This window comes from Hyperolius riggenbachi, chromosome 4, assembly GCF_040937935.1.
Source record: "Hyperolius riggenbachi isolate aHypRig1 chromosome 4, aHypRig1.pri, whole genome shotgun sequence".
Taxonomy (NCBI): domain Eukaryota; kingdom Metazoa; phylum Chordata; class Amphibia; order Anura; family Hyperoliidae; genus Hyperolius; species Hyperolius riggenbachi.
Window position 1 is genome coordinate 146,047,883 of NC_090649.1, and position 16,071 is coordinate 146,063,953.

General features: G+C 43.4%; 1 protein-coding gene across 4 annotated transcripts in view; it reads left to right on the forward strand.

Annotated features, from left to right (window-relative positions):
* Positions 1-16,071, forward strand: part of LOC137570548 (phospholipid scramblase family member 5-like) — a 74,413-nt gene that overhangs the window by 10,286 nt on the left and 48,056 nt on the right. The window lies entirely within an intron of this gene.

Here is a 16,071-nt window from a genome sequence, read left to right on the forward strand (position 1 = left end):
ACGATTATGCAAAACTTCACATAAAATTTTTTGCAATCATGGACATACATAATTACGATTTGGCAATTCAATTGATTTTGTGCAATCAATTCTTAATTTTAATAATAATCATAATTTTGTAATAATTTTAGCGGTTAATAGCAAAGCCCCCATACATGGTATTGTCAAAAATGCTACGCATGTTAAGAGGAAAAGTGGGAGCAAGTCATAATATCATTTTTCAAAAAGACCTTGTAATTTTTGAGAAAATGTATTTTAAATATACAAAGGAAAATGTTTTTTAAGCTCTCATTTAAAAAATTACTGTAACGTGCAGTGCATGCAGATTTGCACTGAATGCGGAACGTCACTATTGTGGAAATACTGAAGACCAAACCACGGGATAAAGGTGAAATAAAGTAAAGGTTTATTTACAAAAGTGCAGAATATGTACAAGTGAAAATGCAATTGGTGCATAAACAAAGATACAAACGTATTCAAGTAACTGTACAAGTAGCAATACGACTGCAAACAACTGGCAATACGATTGCAGGCGAATGTCTTATGATCAGACATACAATAAACCAAAGAATATATATATGCAGTGTGCACACAGTGAACCCCGGACCCTGTCTAAATAAGCTAACTAACTAATATATATATATATATATATATATATATATATATACATATACACAGGATAATATACAGTCAAGTTCAGGATACAATACAGTAGGCAAGTGGGTAGTCGTACAGGCAAAGATCATATACCAGGAAGTCAAACAGCAGACTGATGAACAAGTGAATGGCTAGGCAATGCAAATGTCATGCACAAAGGAATCAGGCAAACGAGAATCAGATTCAGGTTACAGGAACAGGAATGAAACATCAAACAACTAGAGGTAAGCAACGAGAATCAAGAATGACCAGAACACAGGCTCTAGGGCTATCCACATCAGTGAACTAGCAACCTTGTACTGCTAGAGCTGGCCTTATATTCTGTGCAGGATGGTCATGTGACAGCCTCCAAGGCTGCAGAGACACAGTTCCACAGTACAGAGACCTCTGCTGGTGGGCAGAGGGAACTTCAGGAGGATTGCAAAATGTTCTTGATGTGAGAAGGGACATCTGCTGGTAAACAGAGGAAGTCCATGCAACAGTTCACAAATGTCACCAGCAGGAACGGATTGTGACAATTACAGCTTAAAAACTATGGTCCCTTTGCATCTTTAAAATTGATTTTTCTCAGAAACTATAAGGTCTTTTTGAAAAATTATTTGTGGGATTGTTCTCACCATTCCCTTTAACATACGTGGTGATTTTGGTGATGTATGGATGCTTTACTATGAAATACTAAAGTGAACACAAAATTACGCAAAAAGTATGCAAAATTGTGAAATTATGGTTCCTGATTATGGTTACAAACAAAATGAATTACATTTTTTATGAAATGTTGCATTATGATTTTGCATCGTAATTGTAAATTCCAATGCAAAATTATGATTATGTGAAATTTGTGCTCATCACTATTTAATGTCCAAAGATTTAAAAAGTAAACTTGAAATCTTTTTATTAGGAATTCTTCAGACTCTACAGAGTACATATCAAAAGGGAATAAATAGATTTTTTTTTGTTTAAATACAGAAATGTCACAGTGTGGCCTGCTAACAGCACATTATACAATCTGTTGTATTTACGCTCAATGGTATAAAATAAAATAAAAACGTATGCCCAAAATATTTGTAAAAAAAAAAAAAAATTGAAATAGAAACAAAATTGGGTTACTTTGCCATTTCCTCAGGTACAATCAAGAACCTTCACCCTCAAATGTATCCACTGTTTAATATGAGCCCACAGGCACATTGCTAAAGGCAGTGAATTTTGGCAGCAGTGCACTGATTCTTCTACAGGACAAAATAGTCCCACTTGGGTTCCCTTGATGCAAATGGCAGTGCAGCATAGTGATCACCTGCACAGAGCGTGCCAAGGATGTACATGACCATCAGGTGATGCGGATGGATATGCGCTGCAGCTCTATCACTCAGGACTTCATTATAGTACAGCTCAAAGACTGCTGCAAGAGATTCACTGGCTGCATTACTAAAGATTGCCACATCTTTATTTTATTAACATATGCCCACCACCAACATCATAGATTTGTGGGACACACTGACTTTAGGGGGTGGGGAGAGACTCTGCCTAATTATTGTTTGATTGATTTGAGGTTTTTTTATGGAAGGGGGGGATTGGCTTAAAATGGAACTGAAGTTTATTTTATATACGGTACTTAATTTCCTTTAAGTGCCCTGTTAAACAAAAATCAGTAATGGTTACATATAAAAATTTACAGCTTTGGCCTTGCCCCCTTTATTTCTGGCAGCTGAGGAAATATAGTGTTCACAATGGTAACATGCCCGACGTGAGAGAGCTAACCAAACAGTGAAACTTGTGAGCAACCATCGCCACCCTTGTGGTAAGCTGGATAAATAAATGTGGGTTTGAAGACACTTTAAATATTTTGGAATTTAATGAGGGGACAATGCTTAATTTTATTTATTTTTTTTGGGCGGGGAGGATGGGGGGCTCTGACTATTTGTGTTTGAGGCTGGGGGAACACTCAGCTAATTAATATGGGGATTATTTTGGTAGGAGGATACAGTACATTTGAGTGTGGGATACTGTGCCAAATTATGTTTGGGTTTTTAAAGCGCGGCCTAATTATGTTTTAAGATTTAAGGTGGACGCTGCCTTATCATGCTTGAGAATTTAAAGAGGAATGCTCCTGTTCATTAAATCCTCGAACAAACACACTAAGGCCGATATGCAATTAACTTTTTCTCCTGAGTTTACTCCTACTTTACTTTTTCAAATTTGTAAATAAAATGCCTTTTAAACCACCAGCAAGCAAGAAAATACTCAAAATATTTCTGATAGTACTGTTTCGACTATTTTTTGGTACCTTTTTAATTTCAAAGTGCTGAAAAGTTATTTTAAATGGAAGATGAAAAATTATCTCCTAGGAGAAAACTCAGGAGAAAAAGTTAATTGCATATGGCCCTAAATGTTTTAAAAGCTAAACATTTCCATTTGTTTTGATTACATTTCAAAGCATCAATTTTCTGGGTCACCCATGTCCCATCCTAGAACTTACTTTTTTCCAGTTGTGGTGGTGGTGGGAGGGGGGGGGGGAATGTTGATGATCCAGGAAGTGTTGCAGTGGTTGGGATCCCAAGGTGGTGACCCAGAATCAGGAGGATGGAGAGGCACCAGCTTGCATGCTGTAGCTCCACCCCCATTGCACACACATTAGAGACAGCCATATTTTCCTGTGCTAATTTAGTAAATCTCATAAGACTATTTTTATGTTAACTAGGGCCTATGCTGGAAAAGGCCAATGTTGGACATAGTCCGATATAGAATCAGAAAGGGTTAAGTGTGCCCAAAGACATTGCAATCTAATTGTACAACTACTTGGTAATGTGGGCATCAGGCTGAACATAAATTGACCAGATGTTTCAGTAGAAATTCACACTAAGTAAATCTGAAAAGATTTCACAAAGATAAAAGTGAAATTTCAACCTGCGCATCTTATCTCTCCTATGACGGCATGATTACCCTTATCAATATACGAGGTTCATTTAATGCTGTGGTTCGTCTTTAGTCTCTGTCTTTTTATTACGTATTCAAACTGGTACTATTAGAGAGCATTGCAGCTTGACAATATAATTTGTGCCTGCAATCAATTGGGACAGATATAATATTTCCTTTGTTGTACTTTTAATGTCAAATGCTTTGTTGAGCTGGACCCTGTAGTGAAGTTCCTAATCTATCAGAAGAAAATTCAAATGTCATACACCTATTACAATAGTTAGCTTGCAAAATATTTTAGAAGCTGAATTTTGCCCTTTTCCAAAGGTGAAGTCAATTCAGTGACTATTCCGTGTGTGAAATTATTTGTATAAAGAGTTTTTGTATAAAGATTCTTTCTTCCTTGGCTCGTGAAATAACGCCATACACGTTACTAAGAGAAAATTCATGGTTTGATGCAAATATCTTGTTTAGCTTTCCACTGGAAGTATACATGAAAAATGTTAATTTCTTATCATTTAAACTGGTTTACTGTGAGTTTCATTTTACTGATGTTAAGAATGGGGTGCTGGTCAATGTCAAGGAAAGATACCCAATATCATACATTAGGGTTTTCCAAACCAGGCCAATTGTGTGTGGCCTGGTGTTAGTCAGTCATGGAGAGAATCCAAAGACATAATAACAAAAGTTGTTTAGGTGATACATTTAATGACCAACTGTAGCAGATTGCTTTGCAAGCTTTCAAAACATTGTTTTTTCTCCAGGCATGACACAGAACTGGATTAGAACCATACCTACATGATTCTGAGCCAGTTCTGTATTCTGTATGATGCCTGAAAGAGAAACTTACGAAGAACTCTTGTACAGTTAGTCATTAAAGGTATCACCCAAACAACTTTTGTTGCCTTTGGATTCTAACCTATACATAATCCTTAAAGGGACTCTGAAGCAAATCTAATATTAACAAACATAATGAAGTGTGTTCACTGTAACAGTCAGTGCCAGGCCCTGATTTACATCACAGGAGCCATTAGGCACAGAAGTCCTGGCACCCTAGATTTCGCCCTCCATGAACCTACAAATCCCGCCAAACTACACCACTGTCCCAGCTGACACTTCTTCCTTACTTCCCTTGCCCATCATAGGTAGCTACAGGTGCCCCTTAGTAGTAGCCAGAAGTACCCTCAATATTTAATAGCTAGAGGTGCCCCCAAGTATTAGGAAGCTAGAGGTTCCCTCAATATTAAGTAGCTAGATTAAATAAACACTATACTGATTTCAATCAGAAAACACAATTTGTGTTTGTTTTGCTGATTTATGCCCCACAACAAGCATACATTGTGTTTTCTGTAGCAAGAGGAACCCAGGTCATTAAGTAGCTAGAGGTGCCCCTGACTGAAGGGAGATCTTGTCATTGGAATGCCGGGTGAGTATCCTCTCATTTACACTCTCATTAGGACTCTATATAGGGAAGGAGGAAGGCGCTCGGGGAGGGGAGTGAGCCATCTTTCCATCATCAGGCGCCTGTAGGCACGTGTCTACAGTGCCTTATGGTAAATTCGGCCCTGGTCAGTGCCATATTTTGCGCAGTATGCTGTGGACAATGTGGGCTTGATTGACAGGAGTTTAGCGGCAGCAGGGAGAACCATCCTTCGATTCGCCCTGCGCCCAACTTACCAATGACGTACTAATATGTACGCTTCCAGTGCAGAAATTAGCCCAATGGCAGATTTGTTTTTAAAGGACAACTGAAGTGAGAGGGATATGGAGGCTGCCATGTTTGTTTCCTTTTAAGCAATGCCATTTGCCTGGCTATCCTGCCGATCCTCTGCCTCTAATACTTTTACCCACAGACTCTGAAAAAACATGCAGCAGATGCTTTAAAGGGATACTTAAGTCTTAGGAAAAAAATGACTTTTACTCACCCGAGGCTCCCCTCAGCCTCTGGCAGCTGAACGGTGCCCTCGCCGGGTCCCTCCGATACACCTGGACTCGCCGGCGGCCACTTCCGGTTTGGCCGTCACCGGCCGACAGGCTGGGAATGCGGCTGATTATCCGCGTCCCCGGCCGCAATAGCGCCCTCTATAATGCTATAATCAGCCGCGTTCCCAGCCTGTCGGCCGGTGATGGCCAAACCGGAAGTGGCCGCCGGCGAGTCCAGGTGTATCGGAGGGACCCGGCGAGGGCACCGTTCACCTGCAGGAGGCTGAGGGGAGCCTCGGGTGAGTAAAAGTCATTTTTTTTCTAAGGCTTAAGGTTCCCTTTAAAGTATCTGTACAAATGCAGAAGACTTTTTGTAGCTGTAAAAAAGATTTAAAAAAAAAAAAAAAAGGTAGTAAAGTCAGCACAAGAATATAGTATATGCAATGCAAGAAGCCAGAGCAAACTCTTGTGCAAAAAAAGAAAAGCTTTATAACATCTTTATAAACTTATGCAAAAAGGGAAAATAATTATAACATTATTATAAATTTAAACAAAAATTTAAGCAAAAAAAAAAGAAAAGCATTATAAAACAGATAAAACAGATGGAAGGTGTAACAAGCTATTTACATCTAAGAAGGCATGGCTGGCATGTCACTGGCATGGGCAGTCAAGACTTTTATTCTAATTTTGAGGAGTGAGAACCAGTCAGAAAAACTGTCTGCACTTTTATGCTGTGTGTCCTAATGTGAGGAATTTCCCACTGATCTGTCTCTGGAGACATTACACAAAGTAAAGAAATCTCTCAATATCAATAAACGCTGACAGAAGTTACGTCATCCACTATTACTCACACTGGTGTATTTTTTTCCTACCTGCATCCCAAGTAGAAATAATTTTTTCTGTTGTACTGTACTGGGAGAACTATTTTGGCTGAAACTGTTTCTGTGTCTTAAAGGAACCTAAACTGAGAAGGATATGGATTTTTCCTTTTAAAATAGTACCAGTTGCTTGACTCTCCTCCTGATCCTGTGTCTCTTAATACTTTTAGCCAGCACCCCTCAACAAGCATCCTGATCAGGTGCTGCTCTGACCAAAGTCAGACTGGATTAGCTGCATGCTTGTTTCAGCGTTGTGTTTCATCCACTACTGCAGCTAAAGAGATCAGCAGGACTGACAAGCAACTGGTATTGTTTAAAAGGAAACATCCATATCCCTCTCAGCTAAGGTTCTCTTTAACCACTTGAGGACCACAGTCTTTCTACCCCTTAAAGGATACCACAACCGAATGGTTGTGGTAAAATTGATTGCTGCACTGTGTAGGGGGTGATGAGCGCATACCTGCATTTCCTCCCGCCCCCCTCCGTCTGCCGCCGTTCATACGTTATACACTCCGGTGTGCGGCGACTTGCTTGACCTCTGCCCCGGACATACTGCGCCCTGTGTGCGCAGTATGTCCTTCCCTGTTCGCTTCTGGCCGGCGCATAGTGCCAGGCTCAGAAGCACGCTGTCCCCTTTTTGCTGCGTGTGCGCTCCATCACACAGAGCGTCACATGATTAGCATGTGACGCTCGGTGTAATGGAGCGCATCGCAGCAAAAAGGGGACAGCGTGCTTCTGAGCCTGGCACTATGCGCCGGCCAGAAGCGAAGGGGGAAGGACATACTGCGCACACAGGGCACAGTATGTCCGGGTCAGAGGTCAAGCAAGTCGCCGCACACCGGAGTGTATAACGTATGAACGGCGGCAGATGGAGGGGGGCGGGAGGAAATGCAGGTATGCGCTCATCACCCCCTACACAGTGCAGCAATCAATTTTACCACAACCATTCGGTTGTGGTATCCTTTAAGGACCAGGCACTTTTTTTCCATTCAGACCACTGCAGCTTTCACGGTTTATTACTCGCTCATACAACCTACCACCTAAATGAATTTTACCTCCTTTTCTTCTCACTAATAAAGCTTTCTTTTGGTGCTATTTGATTGCTGCTGCGATTTTTAGTTTTTATTATATTCATCAAAAAAGACATGAATTTTATTTAAAAAAATGACTTTTTTAACTTTCTGTGCTGACATTTTTCAAATAAAGTAAAATTTCCTATACATTTGAGCGCGAAAGTTATTCTGCTACATGTCTTTGACAAAAAAAACAAAAAAAAACATTCAGTGTATATTTATTGGAATGGGTAAAAGTTATAACGTTTACAAACTATGGTGCAAAAAGTGAATTTTCCCATTTTAAAGCATCTCTGACTTTTCTGACCACCTGTCAGGTTTCATGAGGTGCTAAAATTCCAGGATAGTATAAATACCCCCCAAATTACCCCATTTTGGAAAGAAGACATCCCAAAGTATTCACAAAGAGGCATGGTGAGTTCATAGAAGATTTTATTTTTTGTCACAAGTTAGCGGAAAATGACACTTTGTGACAAAAAAAAAAAAGAAAGAAAAAAGTTTCCATTTCTTCTAACTTGTAACAAAAAAAAAATGAAATCTGCCACGGACTCACCATAGCCCTCTTTGAATACCTTGAAATGTCTACTTTCCAAAATAGGTTCATTTGTGGGGTGTATTTACTGTCCTGGCATTTTGGGGGGTGCTAAATTGTAAGCACCCCTGTAAAGCCTAAAGGAGCTCATTGGACATTGGGCCCCTTAGCGCACCTAGGCTGCAAAAAGGGGTCACACATGTGGTATTGCCGTACTCAGAAGAAGTAGTATAATGTGTTTTGGGGTGTATTTTTACACATACCCATGCTGGGTGGGAGAAATATCTCTGTAAATGACAATCTTTTGATTTTTTTTTACACACAATTGTCCATTTACAGAGAGATTTCTCCCACCCAGCATGGGTATGTGTAAAAATACACCCCAAAACACATTATACTACTTCTCCTGAGTACGGCAATACCACATGTGTGGCACTTTTTTGCACCCTAACTGCGCTAAGGGGCCCAAAGTCCAATGAGTACCTTTAGGATTTCACAGGTCATTTTGAGACATTTGTTTTCAAGACTACTCCTCACGGTTTAGGGCCCCTAAAATTCCAGGACAGTATAGGAACCCCACAAATGACCCCATTTTAGAAAGAAGACACCCAAAGGTATTCCGTTAGTAGCACGGTGAGTTCATAGAAGATTTTATTTTTTGTCACAAGTTAGCGGAAATTGATTTTTATTGGTTTTTTTCACAAAGTGTCATTTGCCGCTAACTTGTGACAAAAAAATAAAATCTTCTATGAACTCACTGTACTCCTAACAGAATACCTTGGGGTATCTTCTTTCTAAAATGGGGTCATTTGTGGGGTTCCTATACTGCCCTGGCATTTTAGGGGCCCTAAACCGTGAGGAGTAGTCTTGAAAACAAATGTCTCAAAATGACCCTTGAAATCCTAAAGGTACTCATTGGACTTTGGGCCCCTTAGCGCAGTTAGGGTGCAAAAAAGTTCCACACATGTGGTATTGCCGTACTCAGGAGAAGTAGTATAATGTGTTTTGGGGTGTATTTTTACACATACCCATGCTGGGTGGGAGAAATATCTCTGTAAATGACAATCTTTTGATTTTTTTTACACACAATTGTCCATTTACAGAGAGATTTCTCCCACCCAGCATGGGTATGTGTAAAAATACACCCCAAAACACATTATACTACTTCTCCTGAGTACGGCGATACCACATGTGTGACACTTTTTTGCACCCTAACTGCGCTAAGGGGCCCAAAGTCCAATGAGTACCTTTAAGATTTCACAGGTCATTTTGAGACATTTGTTTTCAAAACTACTCCTCACGGTTTAGGGCCCCTAAAATTGCAGGACAGTATAGGAACCCCACAAATGACCCCATTTTAGAAAGAAGGACACCCCAAGGTGAACGATCCAGTTCTCCCAGCCTTACTGTAGAGAACAAAGGTGTTGTAAACTGTCAATTGAATTAAATAAAAGGACACTTTTTTATACCAGCGCCTTGTTTTGCGGGAAAGTAAATAGGGCGCTAACCTCTGGTCATTGAAGTCCACCCCTCCCATGTTGGTATTATACTCGTGGACGACAAGGGGTTTTTCAATGACCTCAGTTCGCCGTTGAATTTGGACTGTCGTGTCTGCGTGAATCGTGGACAGAAAGTAAACGTACCTCTTGTCCTTCCATTTCACCGCGAGCAGGTCGTCAGCACTCAATGCGGCCCTCTGCCCCCGTTGAAGTTTGGTGGTAATGAGCCGTTCTAACTTTAAGTGCTGATAGAGGGCCACACTTGAGTAGTAATTGTCCACATAAAGATGGTAGCCCTTCTGGAACAAGGGTGACGCCAAGTCCCACACAACCTTTCCACTGCTCCCCAGGTAGTCAGGGCATCCGAACGGCTCCAATTTGGGGTCTTTTCCCTCATAGACCCTAAAATAAGATGTATATAGCCTGTGGCCCTTTCACAGAGCTTATACAGTTTCACCCCATACCGGGCGCGCTTGCTTGGGATGTACTGTTTGATGCCAAGGCGCCCAGGAAAATGTATGAGGGACTCGTCTACGCAGATTTGCTGTTCAGGGGTATAAGCATCTGCAAATTTTGATGACAGGTGGTCTATGAGGGGCCGAATTTTGTGGAGCCGGTCAAAAGCAGGGTGGTCACGTTCATGACAGGTTTTGTCATCATTGAAGTGCAGGAAGCGCAGGATGTTCTCAAATCGTGTCCTGGACATGGAAGCAGAGTACAAGGGAACATGTTGTGATGGGTCCGTAGACCAATAAGACCGCAACACATTTTGTTTGATTAGTCCCATGTGTAAGAGAAGGCCCCAAAAAAATTTAATTTCGGAAACTTGGACTGGTTTCCACCGAAATGGCTGGGCAAGGGGGACATTCGGATTGGCGGTTAGAAATTGTGTGGCTTTATGGTTGGTCTCTGCCACGACTAGTTCTAAGAGATCCTGGGTGATAAACAGATAAAAAAAAGTCTAGAGGCGATCCTAGATTATCTGTCGCCACCTGGACTCCAGACTGGGCGGTGAAAGGGGGCAGTATGGGTGCGGCGGTATCAGGGGATTGCCAATTTGGATTTGTCAGCACCTCTGGTAAACTAGGGGTAGTACGGACCCGTCTACTTGGTGGCTGCGACTGGGGTGTTACTGCACGTGCCACCGAACCAGTTTCAACTTCCATGCTGGTGCTCGCCACTTCACCAGGGTGTACGGAAGTACTGGTTCTAGGTCCAGGAGATGCTGTGCTGCTGGTGCCTGCCCCACCATGAAATCTCAGACCAGCACGAGCACCACTCTGCTGCCCTTGAGGCTGATCCTGCGCCACCTGCGGTCCAACGACATGGAGTGTGGTACGCCTGGCTCTAGCCGGGACCTCAACCTCGTCATCGCTATCGGTCAGTGAGCCACTGCTCAATTCAGGTACAAACTCTGACCCAGATGATTCGTCGAATGTTTCGTCCCAATAGTCCTCATCCGACTGGGCCATGTACCTGAGAACCTCATCATCGGAATACCCCTTTCTTGCCATGGTGGACTGCTAAATTTAGGGGGTATTCCTCTGAGACTACCCAGAAAAAAGAGCACCTACCTAGCGAAAGGGAGTATTTGAGTGGTAGAAAGCTGTGATCACTGAGTTTTGATTAAAAAAAATCAAAACTGATGTTTACAGTGCACAGCTAGTGTACAGTGGTTTTTACAGTGATCAGAAAAAAAAATTCTGTCACTGTGGTGGGGTGGGCTGAACGCAAGTGCAGGCGAACGATCAGACCTGATTGGGCAAACACTGCGTTTTTTAGTGGATCCTAGTGACCCTAATAGATCTGATTGCGATCAGTAACGATCACTTACAGATACTATATAGTAACAATGTTGATTAGCGACAGTGATGATGCTAATTAGTGACTGTGGTGCAGTGGGCTGAGCACTAACTGACACTAACAAATGGGCCTAGCTAACTGGCCTAACTGCTAACACTAGTGATACTAAAAAAGTGACAGTTTTCACTGATCACTGTTTTTAGATCACTAGGATAGTGACAGGGGAGTGGTGGTGAGTGGGGAATCAGAGGCAATCAGAAACAATCACAGGGCAATCACGGGACAATCAAAGCCAATCAAGGGACAATCAAAGCCAATCACAGGCCAATCACAGGGCAATCAAAGCCAATCACGGGACAATCAAAGCCAATCACAGGGCAATCGCGGGACAATCAAAGCCAATCACTGGACAATCAAAGCCAATCACTGGACAATCAAAGCCAATCGTAGGCCAATCACAGGGCAATCACAGGGCAATCACAGCCAATCACAAGGCAATCACAGGGCAATCACGGGACAATCACAGGCCAATCGTAGGCCAATCACAGGGCAATCACAGGGCAATCACAGCCAATCACAAGGCAATCACAGCCCAATCACAGGGCAATCACGGGACAATCACATGCCAATCACGGGACAATCACAGGGCAATCATGGGACAATCACAGGGCAATCACGGGACAATCAAAGCCGATCACGAGACAATCAAATACAATTACGGGACAATCAAATACAATAACAGCACAATCAAATACAATGACAGCACAATCAAATACAGTTACAGAACAATCAAATACAGTTACAGCACAATCAAATACAATGCACTGGGAAGGTGATGGGGGGGGGGGAGTCTGAGGGCGATCTGAGGGTGAGGGGGGTTGATTAGGTGCCCGCACGGGGCAGATGGGGTCCTGATCTGATGGGTGGCAGACACAGGGGGTGACCGATGGGAGATCAGTGAGTGTTTAGAGAATAGATGTAAACAATGCACTGGGGAGGTTATCAGGAGGGGGGGGGGTCTGAGGGCAATCTGAGGGTCTGGGTGGGTGATCAGGTGCCCCCAAGGGACAGTTTAGGGTCTGCTCTGATGGGTGGTGGTGACAAGGGGTGATAGACAGGTGACAGACAGGTGATAGACAGGTGATCAGTGGGTGATCAGAGGGTAAGGCAGATGTATACAAGTGTATACAGTATACAGGGGGAGGTAGTCTGGGGGGATCTGAGGGTAGGAAGGGGTGATCAAGGGACCTTAGGGGGCAGTTAGGGACCTAATGTAAATAATAGCGTCGGCAGATAGTGGCAGGGGGTGATTGATGGATTTATTAGGGGGTGCTTGGGTGCAAACTTGGGTCTGCTGGGGTGGTCAGGGGGGATTCTGAGGGCTGGGGTGGGCGATCGGGGGGATCTGTGGGTGTACAAACGGTTTTCTGCTGCTCCTGCACAGGGCTGCCTCCTCCTCGGACGATCCGTGCGAATACGAGTGCAGAGGAGGAGGAGGCAGCCTGTATAATACACTTTGTCATGTAAACAAAGTGTATTATACATTTATATTGGCCAGATCATAATTTTAAACCCCGCCGGCACTGCTAATTGGCCGGCGGGGTATCGGGCAAGGTGGGCGGGACCTTTCGCGGCGGGCAGCGTGCGTCATAAATGACGCGATCGCTCCCCGGACACGCCTTAAGGACCCGCCGTCGTCAGGCGTATTGCGGTCCCTAAGGCATCCACTTTGCCGCCGCCCATGGGCTGTGGGCGGTCGGCAAGTGGTTAAGATAATCTTGGTACCTATGTTGTTTTTTGGATTCAGTAAACTCAAACTCATTAATCACTGAAGTCTAAAAGGCTCCCTGAGCAGTGGACAGAAGTTAAAATCGGGACTTACCTGGGGCTTCCTCCAGCCCCTGTAGCCGGCGAGGACCCCAGCATTTTCCTGGCCTCTTCCGTGGTCACGCTGTAATCCAGCTAATTCCAAGCAAGTTGCCCATGCAAGATCCCGCGCAAGAGGCTGGCGGCCCCCGACATGATAATGCGGCAGGAGCACTTCAGGATCAAACACAGGCGACTTGCTTAGAAGTCGCCGGGCTACCAGACCAGACAGAGGGACCACGAAAGAGGCCAGGAAGATACCGGGGGACCTCATGGTCTACGGGGGGTGGGGCTGGAGAAAGCCCCAGGTAAGTCCCGATTTTGATTTTCCTCCACTGCTCAGGCTCCCTTTAACTTGACATTCAGCCTGTATTTCTATAATCCACTAACCTCTGCCATTAACCATTCATATTTCACTGCATTTTGTCACCACTTTCATACAGCAAATTACAGCGGTACAATGTTTCTACCGTTTGTAAACTCCTATCAGCTGCGGAATGAGCACTACAGCATTGCATTTGTGCTTTGCAAAAAAAAAAAAATATGCATGCATACTGTATTTATTTGCGTTGTGTTTTCATTTGTACGTGTATTCAGTTTTCTTCTGCTGTGTATGACATTTCTTTCTAATTATAGCTATGAATAAGAAATAAAGTGTGTGGGGTTTTTTTTAGGACAGAAATACAACATGCAGTGCATTAAAAACTGCAATGCAGTGTCACATACACAACACAGGGATCTGAATCAGAGAGACAACTAAAAATACCCCCGCAAAAATGGCATGGTAACCCCACCTAAGTTCCACATGTTCCACCTCCTTTCCGCCTCTCTACCTCTCTATGGTAACCACCTTAACTCTCTTCATTAAACCCCTAGCAAGTGCCCCAAAACATGTACTGATGCCTTTTTCCAACTGTGATAGTAACTCCCCCCTCCTTCCTTACATAGAAACTTTGGCTACATAAGTTCTCCTCCAACAACAACTGTGGGCTATATACAGTGGCTTGCAAAAGTATTCGGCCCCCTTGACGTTTTCCACATTTTATCACATTACTGCCACAAACATGAATCAATTTTATTGGAATTCCACGTGAAAGACCAATACAAAGTGGTGTACACATGAAAAGTGGAACGAAATCATACATCATTCCAAACAATTTTTACAGATCAATAACTGCAAAGTGGGTGTGCGTAATTATTCAGCCCCCTTTGGTCTGCGTGCAGTCAGTTGCCCATAGACATTGCCTGATGAGTGCTAATGACTAAATAGAGTGCACCTGTGTGTAATCTAATGTCAGTACAAATACAGCTGCTCTGTGAGGGCCTCAGAGGTTGAATATTGGGAGCAACAACACCATGAAGTCCAAAGAACACACCAGACAGGTCAGGGATAAAGTTATTGAGAAATGTAAAGCAGGCTTAGGCTACAAAAAGATTTCCAAAGCCTTGAACATCCCACGGAGCACTGTTCAAGCGATCATTCAGAAATGGAAGGAGTATGGCACAACTGTAAACCTACCAAGACAAGGCCGTCCACCTAAACTCACAGGCCGAACAAGGAGAGCGCTGATCAGAAATGCAGTCAAGAGGCCCATGGTGACTCTGGACGAGCTGCAGAGATCTGCAGCTCAGGTGGGGGAATCTGTCCACAGGACAACGATTAGTGGTGCACTGCACAAAGTTGGCTTTTATGGAAGAGTGGCAAGAAGAAAGCCATTGTTAACAGAAAAAGCATAAGAAGTCCCATTTGCCGTTTGCCACAAGCCATGTGGGGGACACAGCAAACATGTGGAAGAAGGAGCTCTGGTCAGATGAGACCAAAATGAAACTTTTTGGCCAAAATGCAAATCGCTGTGTGTGGTGGAAAACTAACACTGCACATCACTCTGAACACACCATTCCCACTGTAAAATATGGCGGCGGCAGCATCATGCTCGGGGGGTGCATCTCTTCAGCAGGGACAAGGAAGCTGGTTAGAGTTGATTGGAAGATGGATGGAGCCAAATACAGGGTAATCTTGGAAGAAAACCTCTTAGAGTCTGCAACAGACTTGAGACTGGGGCGGAGGTTCACCTTCCAGCAGGACAACGACCCTAAACATAAAGCCAGGGCAAAAATGGAATGGTTTAAAACAAAACAAATCCATGTGTTAGAATGGCCCAGTCAAAGTCCAGATCTAAATCCAATCGAGAATCTGTGGCAAGATCTGAAAACTGCTGTTCACAAACGCAGTCCATCTAATCTGACTGAACTGGAGCTGTTTTGCAAAGAAGAATGGGCAAGGATTTCAGTCTCTAGATGTGCAAATCTGGTAGAGACATACCCTAAAAGACTGGCAGCTGTAATTGCAGCAAAAGGTGGTTCTACAAAGTATTGACTCAGGGGGCTGAATAATTACGCACACCCCACTTTGCAGTTATTGATTTGTAAAAAATGTTTGGAATCATGTATGATTTTCGATCCACTTCTCACGTGTACACCACTTTGTATTGGTCTTTCACGTGGAATTCCAATAAAATTGATTCACGTTTGTGGCAGTAATGTGACAAAATATGGAAAACTTCAAGGGGGCCAAATACTTTTGCAAGTCACTTTAAGTACCCTTCGCCTACAAAAAATAAGTGCAGCCAGAGTAAAACACCCCTCCATTGCAAGTATGAGTAATCCAACACCCAATCCTCACCCAATGCCCCCCTGCCACACACCCATAGCCAGGGCCGGATTTGTACTTTTTACCGCCCAAGGCCCACTATCACCAGCTGCCCCCAGACTGATAGCATCCTACCCCCCCCCCCCCCCTAACATGGCAGTTAGTGACATGATGACAGCAATTAGATTGTAAGCTCCTTGGCGAGCGGCACATTCGGTGAGTGACAGGCATCTCAGAGATCCCTGTAAGTGCCCGTTCGCTGTGCCTTTATCTGGCTTCA